Here is a 19,260-nt window from a genome sequence, read left to right as displayed (position 1 = left end):
AATAGTGATGAAAAAAGGCACAAAAGCAATAATGGCATTATGAATAGAAGTGTTGATATGACAACAGTCAAAACAATCAATTATCCGTTGACACATGTCCGTGTCACGTAGCCTAAACAACGAAGTGCGTTGAGTGCGTTGCTGATTACATTTCTTGCTTGAGATGAAAAGGCCTGCTCCCTCAGTGATGACATTTTGTGCTGATAATAGCCTGTAGAATTCTCACCGGCTTGTTCTATTCCAACCGATGCCATCTTCTCTCCCGTCAGAATCCGTTTCATTTTGTTGGCAGCGTGGGCACCTGCTCAGTGAGCACAGTTCTGGCTTTTTTAGCGCTTAGACCTCGGAGGGTGAATACTCATCAGATATGTCATCGTGATAAATGTATTCCGTTCAGATTTTGTGGCAATGCTAACGAGTGCATCCATTCACCTTGGTCTTCTTGCCATCATTGTACATGACACACACTCTCACTGTTTACTCCAAGTAAGGAGACTGTAGACTGATAACAGACGTGTAGACTGATAACAGAGTACATAGCATTTGGACATTAGAATAGATCCTTACAACAGAACGGCCCACCCAGTTCTTCATTCACAAATGGTCATTTACATAATTAGGTGTAATTCGCTTCCCCTCGCTCATCAACTCGTCCATTCTCCCCATCATACTTTAGCCTACTTCATTGGTTTAATCTCTTATTATATGTGTGAAATTAGTTTCGGTACGGTTTAGGTTCACTTTCGAGGTGATTATCGGGGGGCACTGCATCTTCAGCTATGGGGATATAGCTGGCCAGAAAAAGAGGGGAAATGGGGAAAACCATAAAAAAATAAAATGCCCTAAAATTGTCTAAAACACCAGTTCTGTTTGTGATATTAAGATTCTAATAATGACAGTGTAGTATAGACTTATTTAGGACAAGGACGGAGGTGGGATTGACTTTTAACATGGCGTGTAATATTTTGTTTAAATTCATGAGCAGCAAATGAGTGTTTTAGCAGTTCTACTGTGGGTTTTATAATAACATGTGGTTGAACTGTAAAAATGTATTAGCCTACCTTTTAATGTGGCATGAACACAACCATGATGTTTTTAGCTGATTGTAAACAAATCACTTCAAAAAGTAGGTTTCCTTCGCACGTTAGTCCAAAATAACATCCTATTGACTGAAATGGCAGCCTTCTGTCTTAGTATGTTGCCCCATGTATCTGATGTGGTCATGAAAGCGAATGTCATACTCTTTTAGTCCTGACAGCATCAGATACATGGTCAATACATTCTGAGACAGAGGGGCGCTGTTTCGCTCGGATGCTTTATCTGAGATTGATGGGTCTTTCTGTTGGCGGTCAAATAAATGGTCAATATTTAAATATTTTATTTAGATGGGCCAGGAAATACGTTAGGGCGGGCCATCTGTAGATCCTCTACAGACTATAGTCTCCAGTCTATAGACTATCAGTAACTTTTCAAGTTATCCCTAACCCTAACCTTAACCCTTACCCTTATTCTAAACCTAACCCTAACCCTAATGTTAACCCTTACCCTTATTCTAAACCTAAACCTAACCCTAATGTTAACCCTCCCTGATACCCAGCCGATGCCCCCCGATACCCAGCCGATGCCCCCCTGATACCCAGCCGATGCCCCCCTGATACCCAGCCGATGCCCCACCTGCTCTAGCCGTCACTCCAAGTATCATTCCCTTGACTCCTGTCACTCTCTATGGTCCTGGCTCCTCACCCCTCTGCACCCTCCATACCGCGGCGCCCATACCCAGCAAAGGCATCGCAAGAAGGGGAGACAAACACCCCCCTCCCATCACTCCTAACAGTCACTGAGGCGTTGCCACTAATAGCCTGGGGAGAACGAGATAATGATGGAATGGAAGTGTGGGAAGACATGGGGGTGATGAGAGGAAGAGAGGGAGTGATGGCGGTAGTGGTGACGGTCGGAGGAGGAAGAGTCGACGGTGACAGATGGGTGTGAGATCCGCAGCGGCTAGATTTACATGCGCTGTTATTTATTTAGATTTTCAGCACCTCGCCGTCTTTGAAATGTAATTATGTGGCGCTCAGTGACGGTTAGGAGTGATGGAAGGGGGGTGTTTGTCTCCTCAACTCGGGGTGGAGTGAGCCCGGTGGCCCCAGTTAGGCCAATGGATTCGGCCAATGGGTTGTGAGCTGCTATATTAAGTCGGATTGATTTCCATTGGATTTCATGACCTATTGCAATGCTGTTGTCCATCTTGCGTCCAATCAACCAACCAACCAACTCATTCACACAAACATAAATTATTAACAATATCCCTCTGGTCAAGGTCACTCAGTGTAGCCTTTTCCATAAATCCTGCAGTACTCTGCATCTGACTCACACGGCGCTTTCTCAGAGAGCGGATGTAGACTATCGTCCTGGTCGGAGGATTGTACACTCACAACATAATTAACTCTAATTTGAGATTAGGATGAGTTCATTTCGGTAATCTGGCACAGTAGTCCCTAGTCAGCCACGAGGGGAGAGAGATGTTGGATGAATTGGTAAAGACTTGTAATGAGATAGCCCTGCCTTGGCTCAGACAAATAATCACGTAGTTGGCCCATTGCCTCCTCTCCCCCCATTGTGACAGTGGCTGGAATGGGAAATCATTTTTCCATTCATTTGTTTATCATTTTCGCAATTTATCCCCATTCACACCGAAAGTAATATAATCTTGGGGCCACTTTAAAGAGGAACATATTTTTGTGTCCTCATACATATATAGGAACGCCTGTGTGCAGACAAACACACACACACACACAACACACACTCATCTCTCCCCATCCTTTCCTGGGAAGCTCCATGTTATTTGGAGGAAAATTAACTCAACTTTGGGTGACTCTGTCATCCATAATAAGATTGGACAGTGAAGTCTGATCAGTCTATCTGGCGTTGGTCCCTACGACGTCATCAGTGGTCAATTTACTATTACTAAGGGACAGGGATGCTTGGTGAATAACAGATTAAGAGTATGCGTGGCAAAATTACAAAACAATCTTTTTTTTTTTTTTTAGATTGTAGAAAGTAAACGGTGCCCCGTTTAAATTTAGCCAGGATCTGGATATTTCCATGTCTCGATGGTTCTGCAAAACATTGGATAATGCTATCAGACACGGTACTAGCCTATTCAATGCAATCCAACTAAGACATTGGCTCTTTAGGTTGATGTAGAATCTGCACTAGAACGATCTCAGCTAGTTTAAGACTCTCATTGAAACCTGTGATTAATGATTCTGCCTGTGCACTTGGTTTAATCTGTATGTGGTGATACTCACCCTGACAGCCCAACAAAACCGGTGGTAGAAGGGTGAAGGAATTAACATTAGCAGCATGGCCATCAGATCTATAAATGGTGGACACTGCAATCCATTATTTCTAGCTGCAGGGCCACACATACGCACATGTAAAGTAAGCCTTCGTTCTAACAACACAGAGAAGCCGATCCTTTCCTCAGCAATCACGTTTAAGAAGTGTGCTTTTGAACCATTGAGCATAGTGCTTAGTTTACAATGTTGTCACGGTTGGAACACTTTTTGTTTACTTAGTTATTATATAGAATTCATATATATACTGTATATACTAGGGCTATCCATTTTCTTTGTTGGACCTGCGTTTATAATGTGTCCAATTTCACTTTGTGTGGTTTTTGGTTCAGCTTTCTGTAACTTTGTAGAACGTTCTGTCTGCAGGTGTAAGTGCATATTATTACATCATGATTGCAAGGGGTCCCAATATCTTTTCCAACTGTCCCGTTGTCTGGTTTTAATGTCCGTTCTAGAATGCCCTTCTAGCCAATCTGAAACCAGTATTCAACAATGCTGTCGTATATTCTATATAATGCAGCCTAGCACACTTCCAGAGGATAAATCATTTCTGATGACAGATAATATAAGGGAGAGGAATGTGGATGTTTGCCCCATAAATATTTAAAGAGCTGAAGATTATTACAGAGCTGGGCTTTATGGAAACCTGGTTCTGTTGTGATTCTGGTGGCTTGGAGGGATTGCATTGTGTGTGTGTGGGGTGGGAGGGCTGTGTGCGCGTGTGCGTATTGTACGTTTGTGTGTGTGTGTTGTTGACGCCTTTTTACAATCGCCACTTCCTCTCTCACCAGGTGGAGTCCGATGATTGCACCCTGGCTCTCTGTTTGTGGATGGCTTTTTTTTTGGGGGGGGGGGGGGGATTCAATCTGTGTTTTATAACCTTTTGTTTGACGTGTTGTGATAGTGCCTCTGTAGGAGGTTTTGACTCTACTGTCCACAGTGACCTAAAAGGAACCTTGGGTCCTGAAGAGTGTCACCCTCGTTTGGCATGAGTCAGGGTTAACAATTGTACTAAATAAAGCTATACTGGGGATCACGATCTGCAACTGCATGTCAGGTTTACCTAGACTTAGTCCTGGATATATTTACTTCATTATGTTGGTTTTAGTATTTGATACCCCTGCTCGACGTCATGCGGGCACAAAGCAGGACCCTTCAGCATGTAGGTACAGGAGATTCTAAAGGACTAACAGGTGCTACTGAATCATGCATCAAAGGTGTAGTCACATTTATCCCATTTCCCATTACTGGTGTGTAAGGAAGGATCACCTATGATTTACTACCTGGCAATGAGTCACAGGAGGAAGACGGCTGGCAGAGATCCAAAACATAATGGACCTGCAGTGAGGAAGAGGGGGGCTGGCGAAAGACCAACAAAATAATGGTTTTGTTGACCCGTTCATGGAGAATTTCAACACTTGCACCCTTAGCTCACCACAATCCCCCTGCACCTACTGCCCCTTCTCATTCGGCCCCTGACCTACACTCTCCCACCTAGGCTTTCCAGTTTCCTCAGACTTCTATTGGCCTGTGAATGAGAAAAAATGACTGTGACATTAGCCATCAATTCCACATTAATGGCTGGGGCTCCTGTGCTGCCCAGATGCATTGATTTCCATTTTCTTTCTCACACGAGAAGACAGAGAAAGGTGCACCCTCTTTCAGGTTTGAAAAATGGTAAAGGGTGTTGTGTCTAAATGAGGGTTTTTCCCTCCCATCATGCAGTGCAAGGTTCTAGCCAGACTGAGACCTGTGTTGACTCCCCAAGCTACGGTAATTATTTGGCTTTAGCTCAGTAGGCGAACACAGTTAAACACACATAACATTTAATATCACTACATGTAAATCACCTCTGGTTACTGTGCGTGGTTTTATGATATGACCAAATGATAGATGACACTGTTGTGAAAGAATCAGTGGTTCAGGTTCGTCACACTTACTTCATGACGATCATCATTGAGGAAAAGGATGTGTGTGACTGAGGGAGCTCGATACTCTCGTCTTCAAGTGAATTAATTATTTACTTTTACTCAAGTATGACAATTGGGTACTTTTTCCACCACTGTGTGAAAGGAAAAGCAGGCTTTAGGGGGAATAGGGTAGCAGGGGGCTGGGCCTACCCAATACAGGGGTTGTGACTAGACGGTGGTTTTACGTGGTTTCATAACATTCTCCAAATCATCTGAAAGGGACTGCTCAATGGCTCAATGCCTCGATGGGCCTGTTCAAAGTATGTGTTTTAATGAGAGAAGGTTCTAAACGTGGTTCTTTTGAGCAATTGTTTTATATTCCCAATGAAAGTTACTAAACTGAAGTTAGTTTCTATTGATCCTAACACTGTCATTATTTTATGAAAGATTCAAAACATATTCACCATAATAATGGGTCATAGCATGTAGACTCTGTGGAGTAATTGAACTTCAGCACCACACCCAAGTGAACACTCCAGTTTCAGACACAGAGTGGATTAAAGAATCGTTAGATGTACACATTTAAAAACAAACCCATAAACAACTCAGCTAATAGGACGCAAGGGACTTCCTTGATCTAAAAGTTGGAGCTCAAGATTTCACTTCTACTAGTTCATGCCTTCGGTATAGTATTCCCCTGTAGGTCTAAGCCCTTAGATGGCAATATCTACTAAGATAATGTAGGAAATTGTTTTAAGATGGTCATAAAATGTATCATTTAGCCATTTTGATTTGGAATTTTAGGACCCCTGTAGGTATAAACAATGAATATGTTCTTGTTCGGATCCTCTCATGTGTAGAACAAGGCTGCTTCCACATGCCCCATGTTGTGGAATAGGCACAAACGTTATATCGTCGGAAAGAGGGAGTTGAACTGCAGCCACTACGAGAAACTCTCTAGCATAAACACACGGGGACCTATTCAACAATCAAAATGATGTCACCGTGTGACGCACGGGTGTGTCAATCGACTGTAGAGGCCGTGATGTATCGCCCCTACCTTTCCTACTATGTCAGAGGAATTCAAACCCGAGGTCCACAATACTGCTGGTTTTCTCTTCTACCTGATAATTACAGTGCACCCCCTGGTATCCCAGGTATAAATCAGTCCTTGATTAGAGGGGAACAATGAAAATCACTTGTGGAACTGGCTTCGAGGTCCATATTTGAAATTCCCTGATTAATATTGTTATTGTACTTATGGCACATAGAGTGTGTTTACAGTGGTTGATTCTTCAAAAGTTGCAGCGTACTGCAGCACAGCTTGCGTGGTGCCGCAGAATTCAATGGCACGTTATTTAAGTGTCGGCCACTGTTACCATTAATGCTAGTTAGTGCTTGTTTGACCACCAGAGGGCATCTTTGAGAAGCATTTGATAGCCTTTAATATTGTCTGTACAAGATAATTTAAAACCTATTTTTGTGAGAACATAGTATATGGGACTGATTTTAAGAAATGTTGCTTAATTAATTATTATATTAATATTATGGTATTTCTGTTCCAAGAAAAAGAAAAAACCCTCAGGGTTTCCATTAGGATGGACTGGAAAATATGGCACTGTACAACGTGATGGTAGGCTACAGTACTACGAGCATAACATTTCCACACACTAATGGTAGTCTAACCAATACCCAAACAGAGATTCAGTGAAAATAAAAATCTCAGTCCCCATGCTTGTCTCAGAGCAGCGGGAAACGGTGCTAAAATAGTTGGAGGCTTTTGCTTCAAATCCTGTTGCTTCTAACTTCAATATGCTCTTTAAATAAATAAGACCTACACCACTTTTCACAGCAAATTACTCAACACTAGTGAGACTCATGTCGCCTACGGTAGGCCTACAGTATATAAAAATAAAAACAATTCAATGATGTCACCGCCAATAATTACATATGGGTCTCCCGGTGGCGACCGGCACAGGTATCAACCCTGCATCTGTAGCAACGCATTTTGCACGGTGATGCAGTGTCTTCGACCTCTGCGCCAATCAGGAGGCTCCATCCACAAAGATTAAAAATACAGAGAGATGGTCGTAAAGGTATATTGTCCTATTACCAGCCCATAATGGAGTATTATAATATTGTACATGGTGTCCAGGTCAGGATAATCAAAACATTTCTTTATTAAAGACTATCAGAAAGAATGTTGGTACTTATTTATTTTGATCCAAAGCAATGAATGAGTGAGTCACTCAGCTTTATGTAGGTGCTGGCTCTATGACTTTGGAGTTTGTTTTTTTTTTAAACAAAAGGGAGCCATTGTAATCTGATTAAAGGCCAAAATAATATTTGTAAAGGCCAAAACATTTATTTAGAGGGAGAAAAACGCTGGGCCAATTGTGTGCAGCCCTACGGGACTCCCAATCACGGTTGGATGTGTTTTCTCTTTTCTGGTGGATTAAACTGAAATTGCAACCAATCAAGGCCAGTTGTGATACAGCCAACCTAACTAAATCAAATAAAATCAAATGTATTTATATAGCCCTTTGTACATCAGCTGATATCTCAAAGTGCTGTACAGAAAAAGTGCTGTACAGAAACCCAGCCTAAAACCCCAAACAGCAAGCAATGCAGGTGCAGAAGCACGGTGGCTAGGAAAAACTCCCTAGGAAGAAACCTAGAGAGGAACCAGGCTATGAGGGGTGGCCAGTCCTCTTCTGGCTGTGCCGGGTGGAGATTATAACAGAACATGGCCAAGATGTTAAAATGTTCATAAATGACCAGCATGGTCAAATAATAATAATCACAGGCAGAACAGTTGAAACTGGAGCAGCAGCATGGCCAGGTGGACTGGGGACAGCAAGGAGTCATCATGCCAGGTAGTCCTGAGGCATGGTCCTAGGGCTCAGGTCCTCCGAGAGAGAGAAAGAAAGATAGAATTAGAGAGAGCATACTTAAATTCACACAGGACACCGGATAAGACAGGAGAAGTACTCCAGATATAACAAACTGACCCTAGCCCCCCGACACATAAACTAGTGCAGCATAAATACTGGAGGCTGAGACAGGAGTATACATTTGTATACAACTAAGTATACATTTGACAATAGAATTCTCCCCCTACCCTCCAATTTGTTTCCCTTCATTGGACAACTTTCTTCCAATATTTCTGTAATTCAGTGATATTTATTCCCTTAGTATTTCATTATGGATCCGTAACTAAATAAACATCTGCATTTTGAAAGAGTATTTTTATCCTAATTTTATTAACGAAACATAAAGATGCTGTTGGAGAAATACAGTACTGTACAGTACACGCTTTATCTGACATTTTGAGGTTGCATGAGGTCGTTTTATGAAGGTGTCGAAGCTATATGACTGTGCCATCAACTTGATTACTTAGCAGACATCACTAGTTTATATTCAGTTACACATATTAAGAATATCATGGAATATAATGAACATTTTTGTTTCTCCATGCTTGTCTCAGAGCAGCGAGAAACGGTGCTGAAATAGATGTCCACAGTGGGTAGTCTATATGTAACGATGTTTTGGAGGTTATTTTGTTTTCAAAAAAATGACAGTGAGCGATTTGAAATCTGAATAAAGGCCAAAATCATATTTATAAAGGCCAAAATATAGCCCTGCTAATAGCCGTAATGGAGCTGTACAACGTGACAGTGTGTGTTTGAAAGAGTATTTTCCAGTAAGCAACAATTTGTTTACCTTCATTAGACAGCTTTGTTCCAATATTTCTGTAATTCAGTGATATTCTTTCCCATAGTAATTTGTTATGGATCCAAAACTAAATAAACATCTGCATTTTGAGTACTTTTATCATTATTTTATGCTTTTACATTTGACTAATAAAGCATTTAAAACATTTTGAAAATATTAGCCACCTGCATTTGTTTATTAGGCTACTGTGCAATCTGACAAGTAAACATAGCCTACCGTACATAATGTGGTAAACATGGGAAAGTGCTTAATCCTTTACATAAGGGAGAGCAGGACATGTCCAGATATTCTCAGTGACCTCAGGTACTCACTGACTGTCTTTAATTCTTTTTTTGGGTTGCATCAGTAATGGACAGAAACATCTGAGACACAGTAGTAATGATGAACACGCGGAGGTTCACTGGTAAACTACATTTTCCTCGGGATACTTCTCAGTTGGTATTCTGTGACCACTCATGGTATCTCTCTTCATTTACACATCGCATAGCAGAACAGAAAAACGGTCTGGACGGCCCTTGCTGTGCCTGGTGAGCAGTTGGTCAAGTTCTGTTGTCAGAAGAGGAATGGAAATGTCAGGGTGAACCGATGACCTGATGAACCCGTCAGGTATGTTGACTCTGCCTGTTGGAGGTGGAGCTCCAGAGCTCACAGTTGTGCCTGGCAAGGATTGTGACTCCATCTCGTTCCCCGCCCTCTTCAACGCGTCATTCTCTGCCTGACTCTCTGCCAATGCCGCCTGGCTCTGGACCAATGCATCACCTGTCACCTGTATCTCTGCCCTCAGATAAGGTTTCACTTTCTGCCAGTCTGCCTTCAATGACTTGATCTCTGTCTTCAAAGTTTGAACCTGATCCATGTGCACCTTCATCAGATGAGTAGAATGGTACCGCCCTGAGCCCCCATCGATTACAGTGGCCTATGATAGAAACGCTAGATCAATTAAGAAGTAAAAGTGACTCCAACATACAAATGCTGCGTACACATTATAAGAATATTTTTTTTTCGGTGTGGTCCTTTATCCACTGATCTCCACGGATGGTTGTCGGCATGGTTGTATGCTCTGCAAAAACACATTCATGTTTTTAGTACACAATAATTTGTATTTATTTTTATTTAACCTTTATTCAATGTATTTCTACACATTGATAGGCTATGTACATTTCTTTTAAGAAAATGCACTGAAACCAAAATACCTGTTGGTGATCCTCTCAGCTCTGGCTCATTTTCAAGTCCTCTGGTGGTTATGGTCCTAACCCTGGAACGGGTAGCATCATAGGAAGAAGCTGGCTTGTTGAAAACTATGTCAATTTCGTCTGTTCGTTTGTTCGCAATGTCATTTGTTTTAGATAAACAGCTAATTTTTGAATGGTAACTGTGTTAGAGCGTGGAGTTTGGGGCGGGGTGAGGAGAACTGGAAATGTGTGACTTGCAGCTTACAATAGGCCATAAGTATACAGAAGATCCCCGATTGTCATCACTTTGATTATGTTGCTAATTGGGCCACTTCCTCCTCCTCCTCCCTTCCCCAAAGGCTAGGTCCGTCTTCTGTGCATGGCTCTGCGGCCCATCCCATGCCCCCTGCCCTCGTGCCTTGAACCTCGCGCGCCCACCGCTATTTCAGTGGATACAGCTAGAGACCTGCAAGGCAATCCCATTTTGTGCCACTCAGGAGCCATGACCAATATGACCAATATACTGTATATTGTCGTGCTAATAACAGGGTTAATAACATATCTTTGAGAATATCCAACAGGCTTTTATAAAATTATAAATTATTAATAATAAGAAGAATAGCTTTCTGTAAAAAATAACCATGTTTTGTAGATGATTTCGTTTTCAAATAACGTAAAATGAGTGAGAAAAAGGGCATTCTTGAACATGGGGTGAGACATTGTTACTAATTTGTAAATAAAGCCAGGTGTTATTTAAAATTATTTATTTATGTTTTTGGAGTGAGAGAAACCAAAAACCTACATTCATTTCATGGGTCTCCCAGTCGAGGGGAGACCCATGAATGAACCCACTGCAATGCAGTGTCTTAGACCACTGTGCCACCTAGGGGCTGTACAACATGACCGGTCGGGAGTAGGCTACAGTACTACAGTAAGAGAAAAATAATCCTAACATTTCCACACCCTAATTGTAGCCTAAGTTTCTCTTAGAATAAAAACCTTAGTGTAATAACAGTTTTAGCAAGTAATACTGAAGTCGTGCATCAGTTTCTATTAGGTTTATGTCGCCCATTCATTTTCAGGTAGAGACACATTAGCGCCTTGGGACCCAAAATCATAATCAGTGCTCTAACTCCCCCTTGCGCTGGTCTGGAGCAATGAAGTAGTGACGCAGGGTAACGTACTAAACCACAAATCACCTCTAAGTCCCGCAGCATAATCGCAAAACTTTTAGCTCAGCAACCACTGTAGGACTTGGTTTCAGAAGGTGTTTGTCAGCGCAGAGCAGAGCAGAGCAGAGCAGAGCAGAGAACCGGCCCTGGGGGCAGAGGCGACATTGTGTTAATTTCCTGAAATAGCAAGTGCTTACTTATCTACCCTCTCTCTCATTGGTTAAGTCTGTCCCTCCCCGACTGCCCTAAAGAACCACTTCAAGTCAGCTGACTTGACGTGGTTGACGTGCGTCAACTGTACCCAGTGTGTGTGTCTGTGTGTGCATACATGTATGGTATGACATCAAGTGCAGCATGTTCCTGTAGGGACCCCATACCCACTCGCCTTCCCCACCTGGGCCTATACATGGTTGTAATTAGTGAGGGGTAACTGTAGTGTCTCCAGGTTTGGAGCCAGAGGGCAGAGCATGGAGAGCAGTGTGTATATCTTCTCTCTGCTCCAGTTCTATTAAAACAATAAGGCATGAGGGGGTGTGGTATATGGCCAATATACCACGGCTAAGGGCTGTTCTTAGGCACAGGTGTTGCACCCTTAGCCGTGGTATATTGGTCATATATCACAAACCCCCGTGGTGCCTTATTGCTATTATAAACGGGTTACCAATGTAACTAGAGCAGTAGAAATAAACGTTTTGTCATACCTGTGGTATACGGTCTGATAAACCAAGGCTTTCAGCCAATCTGCATTCATGGCCTGAACCACCCAGTTTATAATAACAGTATAGAGTACAGTAACCATATGCTCGGTCTCTGGCTGCCCATAGCCACATTATTATAGCCATCTCATTCTGCCTCAGATACACTCAAACAATGGTAACTTTCTAGACCCAATGTTGTACACAGACACGTGAAGTGTAGTAGCTGTCTGCTTCTGCTCCAAATACTCTACTGTACTTTACCTCAAACTCCCTCACACCCCAATCTGTTACATGCTATATCCGTCAACGTGTGCTCTCCACATAAATATATATAGAATAGATCTTGTCCCAAATATATGTCCCAAATACCCTTCAACACAATGCCCATCAACACACACACAATACCCATCAACACACACACACACACACACACACACACACAATACCCATGAACACACACACATACCCATCAACACACACATAACACCCATCAACACACACCCAATACCCATCAACACGCACACACAATACCCATCAACACACACACAATACCCATCAACACACACACAATACCCATCAACACACACACAATATCCATCAACACACACAATACCCATCAACACACACACACACAATACCAATCAACACAAACACAACGAACATCAACACACACAACAGACAAGCACATGAACACATGCACACACACGCGCACACGCACACGCACGCATGCAGAAAAGCAAATGAACACATACACACGAACACACACACACACACACACACACACACACACACACACACACACACACACACACACACACACAGTGTGAGAAAATAATGAGAAATAAAAAGACCAATGAATGCAAATCAATTAGAGTATGGCCCAGAAATAGCCTCTCAGTCCTCTCATAGTGAATCTAAACTACTGTAGCCCCATTCCCATGGTAGATTAGATCAAGCAGTACTGTTATAGATGTTGCTGGATTTACACATACACATGTACTGTATTCGTACACAAACACACACACACACACACACACACACATTATGCTCACAAACCCCTTTTCTCTTTCCCACTGAACCTTCAATTTACCCAAATGCCACTCCTAGAGCGCAGCCAACCTTAGCCTCCGTTCACTTCTGATGTTTGTCTATGCCATCCTGAATAAACCCTTCACTTACCCAACTCACACTAGGCTGAGAGGGAGCGGACTGACCTGCTGCTGAACGGTGACAAATGACTCAGTCCTGAGTGTACTTCAACCCCTTCTCTCCCTCAGGGGAAACCCCTACCTGCCTTACAGTGCGTGTGTGTATGCGTGCGTGTATGCGTGTGTGTACGCGTGTGTGTATTTGTGGCTGTGCGTTTGTGTCTGCGTGTGTCTGCGTGTGTATGCGTGTGTGTACGCGTGTGTGTACGCGTGTGTGTATTTGTGGCTGTGCGTTTGTGTCTGCGTGTGTCTGTCTGTGCATACATGCATGCGCACAAATCACGTCCTTAACTGACCTAGGCCTGGTGAGCATGCAGTGCCAACCTTCACTGAGCCGTTCTGGAAATAAGAGTTGATGAGTTGAATCATGGTATTGGGTTTTGAACTTAGAGGTTGTCTGATGCATTGTGTATCAGCCAGCGGTAGCAATGAGGAGAGGCAACAGAGCAGTACGAGTAGTTCTTTGAATGAGCTGCCAGCTTGATACCTGAAGCATTTAGACTTGCTTCTGGTCTGGCCTACCTTACCTGCTGGTCAAACCACACAACACACACAGGCACATGCACGCACACAAAGAAACAAACACAAAACACCCTACCTTTAACAATAATAGTGCAAATCCGTTTCTAATTCTAATGACATTATTAAATGCTGCTCAAAGAGCAATGGAGCCCCCACCATTCACACCCCAGAGAGTGAGGTCAGTAACCCAGTCTGAGGCCTGTCAGTTTGGGCTGCTGCCAACACACGAGTCAAAGGAGCAGATATCTTAAATGTACTGGTTATTGCTATCCGGGGCGGTATCAAAACAAGTCAAAATGGCAAAGAGGATACCCTGCAAATAAATCACGAGAAACATATTGATTTGAAGAGGACTGGCATTGAAACACAGGACCACAGCTATTCATATTTGTGGAATAAATTGTTGAAATAACATAGTAGCACCATACAGGTTTTAGGACAACATGATAGACCACTATAACTAAGACACACACATGACTTTCCACCCTTATTCACTGGTCTCTGAGTAGAAAGGACAACATTGTTATGCTCACAGCGATAGGAAAGATGTGTATACTCACTGAAGTCACTTTAAAATCCCATCCCTAGGAAACCTATTCTAATGAGGAGAGGAAACCATCGTTATGCTCACAGCGATAGGAAAGAAAAGGCCTGTGGTGGTCAGTATGTGTATACTCACTGAAGTCCCTTTATAATCCCATCCCTAGGAAACCTATCCTAATGAAGAGAGGAAACCTATCCTAATGAGGAGAGGAGACCTATCCTATTGAAGAGAGGATATCTATCCTAATGAGGAGAGGAAACCTATCTTAATGAGGAGAGGAAACCTATCCTATTGAAGAGAGGAGATCTATCCTAATGAGGAGAGGAAACCTATATTAATGAGGAGAGGAAACCTATCCTAATGAGGAGAGGAGATCTATCCTAATGAGGAGAGGAAACCTATCCTAATGAGGAGAGGAAACCTATCTTAATGAGGAGAGGAAACCTATCCTATTGAAGAGAGGAGATCTATCCTAATGAGGAGAGGAAACCTATATTAATGAGGAGAAGAAACCTATCCTAATGAAGAGAGGAAACCTATATTAATGAGGAGAGGAAACCTATCCTATTGAAGAGAGGAGATCTATCCTAATGAGGAGAGGAAACCTATCTTAATGAGGAGAGGAAACCTATCCTATTGAAGAGAGGAGACCTATCCTATTGAAGAGAGGAAACCTATAATAATGAGGAGAGGAAACCTATCCTAATGAGGAGAGGAAACCTATCCTAATGAGGAGAGGAAACCTATCCTAATGAGGAGAGGAAACCTATCCTAATGAGGAGAGGAAACATATCCTATTGAAGAGAGGAGACCTATCCTATTGAAGAGAGGAAACCTATATTAATGAGGAGAGGAAACCTATCTTAATGAGGAGAGGAAACCTATCCTAATGAGGAGAGGAAACCTATCCTAATGAGGAGAGGAAACCTATCCTAATGAGGAGAGGAAACCTATCCTAATGAGGAGAGGAAACCTATCCTATTGAAGAGAGGAGACCTATCTTAATGAGGAGAGGAAACCTATATTAATGAGGAGAAGAAACCTATCGTAATGAGGAGAGGAAACCTATCCTAATGAGGAGAGGAAACCTATCCTAATGAGGAGAGGAAACCTATCCTAATGAAGAGAGGAAACCTATCCTAATGAGGAGAGGAGACCTATCCTATTGAAGAGAGGATATCTATCCTAATGAGGAGAGGAAACCTATCCTAATGAGGAGAGGAAACCTATCCTATTGAAGAGAGGAGACCTATCTTAATGAGGAGAGGAAACCTATCTTAATGAGGAGAGGAAACCTATCCTAATGAGGAGAGGAAACCTATCCTAATGAGGAGAGGAAACCTATCCTAATAAGGAGAGGAAACCTATATTAATGAGGAGAGGAAACCTATCCTAATGAGGAGAGGAAACCTATATTAATGAGGAGAGGAAACCTATCCTAATGAGGAGAGGAAACCTATCCTAATGAGGAGAGGGAACCTATCCTAATGAGGAGAGGAAACCTATCCTAATGAGGAGAGGAAACCTATATTAATGAGGAGAGGAAACCTATCCTAATGAAGAGAGGAGAAACCAACAGCAATAAACCATCGAGCCTGAGTTTGATGTGTTGGTACACGCCGACACCGATTTCGATAATTACTCTGAGAACATATGGGCGACATGGCGCCCCATCCCATTGTATAAACCAATATAACCACTATTAGCTGACAGTCTTTCAAGTTGATTGATGGTGATTATTACGAGCGTGGCAGCCAGTGTGCTACCCACAATCATCTGTAGGGCCATGGGAGAGAGATGGAGCTGTGGAGAGGAGAGATGTCCTCGGGCCGTCAGTTACTGCAAGCATTCCACTGCGGGAGCTCGGCTCCTGCTCCAACGGCTGCTATGGAATGAACATATACTGTACAACACACCCAAACCAGCAGGAGACAATGATCATGATTCTTTTTTATTACTCTTTTTTTTCACTCGCTCTCCCACTTGTTCTCTAGCTCATTCTAGCTCACATATGTGATCAGTGCTGATTATTGGTTTAGTTTTGTATTAGTTGTAAGATGTTACAGGATGCCATATTCCCACGTTTAAGCCAGGTTGCACGAGAAAGACTTTTATCAATGATCTGGGTTCACGCAGAGAATGAGAACACAAGAGGGAGAGAAAGGGGGAAACATGGAGAGAGCAAAAACATGAGATAACAAGGAAGAGAGAGAGAGAGAGAGAGAGAGAGAGAGATCGAGTTAAAGGAGAAATAAAGACGGGTGAGAGATGATCCATCTTCTGCTCCAGTGAAGAGAGTAGAGGAGGGCGGAGGGGGGGAAATGTCTGCACAATTACTGGCCAGGAAGTAGCTAACCAAATGGCACTTGGCACAGCAGGCCTCTACCCTGCACAGCTGGCGGAGGGGCGAATGGGCTGTGACAGGAGGAGAGAGGGATTTGAAACACAGGGAGAGATGGATGGGGTATGAGAAAGAGAGAGATGCAAGGGAGGGAGAGGAATTTGAAACACATGGAGAGATGGAAGGGGAGGAGAGGGAGAGGAATGTGAAACAAGGAGAGATGAGGGGGGGAAATAGGAATTTGAAATGAGAACGAGGTAAGGAGGGTGAAGAGAGGGACCAGGGAAGAGGTGAGATGACATCACAGGGAGAATGACTACAACTGAAGGTGCATTATGTGTGTTGTCTTTAAAAATATGTTTATCTACAGTATTTATTAATCAGAGGGAACCTTGAGTGGGTATCTACAACCACCACGTGATTGTAATGTATTCTCATCGATCATCACCGTCAGTCAGTCTACCAATCAATTGATTGTTTAACTATTTATCCTCCATGGTTATTACATGTTTTTCAAAAAGGTTTGCATCACAGCTTAATCTATAATACTAAAATAAAATAATTGCCTGCTTCAGTGCCCTATTGGATTCATGCAACCATTACTTTGAGGAAGAAAGTGTACAATGGGTAGAGGAAAATGCTGTTCAGGAATCATAAGAAATAATCCATGACTGCATTCTGTAGAAAGCTTTCAGAAAGATCCCTGTCAATGGTAATGTAAATAATTCTATTTAACTGTGTCAGATTTTGTAGGAACTCAGTCGGTGTCCAAACTTAATATTGACAATAAGAATAGTAGAGCACACCGGGCGCAATTTCAAGATGTGGTTGTGCATCAGCTGTTTTTGAGCACTGACAGTCACTCAATTATTCATGTCAGTTAACATATTTTAGATTTGTAGTTAGTCTAGTGAGCTATTTTGGCTGAATACTGATCGGGCATGCAGGGCACGTGCCCCAGGACTTTGACCTTTAGAGGGCCCACATTGATTTTCTTAGTCATGTTAACATAGCATCAGTCATTACCAAATATTTAGAATAGCAGGAAATTAGCTTTAAAACTCCACCGTCAAGATGGGGGCCACAAAAATGTTTTGCCATGAGTTGGGGGGGCCCCCCAACCAAATCTTGCTTAGGGCCCCCAAAAGAGCCGACCCTGCAAGAGAGGGAGAGGGAGAGAGAGAGAAAAAGGGAGAGGGCGATGAAGAGATAAAGAAAGAGAGAGCGGGAGATATTGATGCAAGTGGTATATAACGCTGGTTAACTAATACTTATCGTTACTAGTGAGATTCCAGTAACCAATCATAATATACTATATTGTTATTGATATGTTTAAATTGACAGCTATTACAAATCACCTGTCAGAAGCTGCATGACGGGCAGTTTATTTTGAGCCAATCAAAACTCAATATTCTCTTAGTCCCTCTCCTAACCTCACGTTATACACCAGTCGGCACCAACATGATGAAAAAGAGCTAGAACGGAACGTGAAGAGCTACCAACATTCCATGGAAGAAAAAACTAAGTTTCCAATCGTTGTGAGAAGTTGTCTAAAAAGACAAAAAACGATATTAACACTCACTTATATATCCTGGGCGGTATCAAAGCAAGGACTTCATAAGATTTCATAAGGAGAACGAGCTGCTAGCGGTTAGGCTAATAAAACTATTGCTAGCATTTTGTGCGCGTTCATACTGAACCAAGCATATGCACAAGCTGTTAACATTTAGGCTAGCTCAGCTATCGATCAATTGAAATAGAAAATGTGTATAGGTGTAAGCACTAGTACGTTCCATTTGCACAGGCTAGGCTACTGGTCCGTCCACGTGAGCTTGGTGCTGTAGTTGTGTAAAATCATTTGCATTGCACAAGTTAGTTTATTGTTTAGTTCATGTGAACCTGGTGCTGTAGTTAAAGTATAAAGCATTTTGACTAAATTTTATTTTCTTAGTCCTGTATGAGATTAAATCTAAGACCTACAGTATATTTAAGCAATTAGGCATGAGGGGGGTGTGGTATATGGCCAATATACCATGGCTAAGGGCTGTTCTTAGTCACGACGCATTGCGGAGTGCCTGGACACAGCCCCTAGCTGTGGTATATTGGCCATTTACCACCAACCTCCGAGGTGCCTTATTGCTATTATAATCTAGTTACCAACGTAATTAGAGCAGTGAAAATAAATGTTTTGTCATACCCGTGGTACAGTATGATATACCACACCTGTCAGCCAATCAGCATTCAGGGCTCGAACCACTCAGTTTATAATAATGTTTATATGAAAGGTACTCATGGTACAGTTGAAGGCGGAAGTTTACATACAATTAGGTTGGAGTCATTAAAACTTGTTTTTCAACCACTCCACATATTTCTTGTTAACAAACTATAGTTTGGGCAAGTCGGTTAGGACATCTACTTTGTGCATGACACAAGTCATTTTTCCAACAATTGTTTACAGTCAGATTATTTCACTTATAATTCACTGTATCACAATTCCAGTGGGTCAGAAGTTTACATACACTAAGTTGACTGTGCCTTGAAACAACTTGGAAAATTCCAGAAAATTATGTCATGACTTTAGAAGCTTTTGATAGGCTAA

At 42.3% G+C, this 19,260-nt stretch overlaps 1 protein-coding gene and 1 long non-coding RNA gene across 9 annotated transcripts in view; one reads left to right on the top strand and one right to left on the bottom strand.

The window, feature by feature from the left end:
* The window catches only part of LOC110500696 (neurexin-2), a 1,050,333-nt gene that overhangs the window by 432,043 nt on the left and 599,030 nt on the right, over nt 1-19,260 (top strand). The window lies entirely within an intron of this gene.
* Nucleotides 7,468-10,642, bottom strand: LOC149973260 (uncharacterized). Its single transcript, XR_016490364.1, has 3 exons — nt 10,198-10,642; nt 9,316-10,064; nt 7,468-8,178 (listed from the first exon to the last, which is right to left on the bottom strand). It is a non-coding gene; the product is annotated as an uncharacterized LOC149973260 (long non-coding RNA).

Source organism: Oncorhynchus mykiss, chromosome 21 (assembly GCF_057628025.1).
Source record: "Oncorhynchus mykiss isolate SJ-2025 chromosome 21, ASM5762802v1, whole genome shotgun sequence".
Lineage (NCBI taxonomy): Eukaryota > Metazoa > Chordata > Actinopteri > Salmoniformes > Salmonidae > Oncorhynchus > Oncorhynchus mykiss.
The sequence above is the reverse complement of the archived record's forward strand: the minus strand, read 5'-3'. Positions and strand labels throughout refer to the sequence as shown.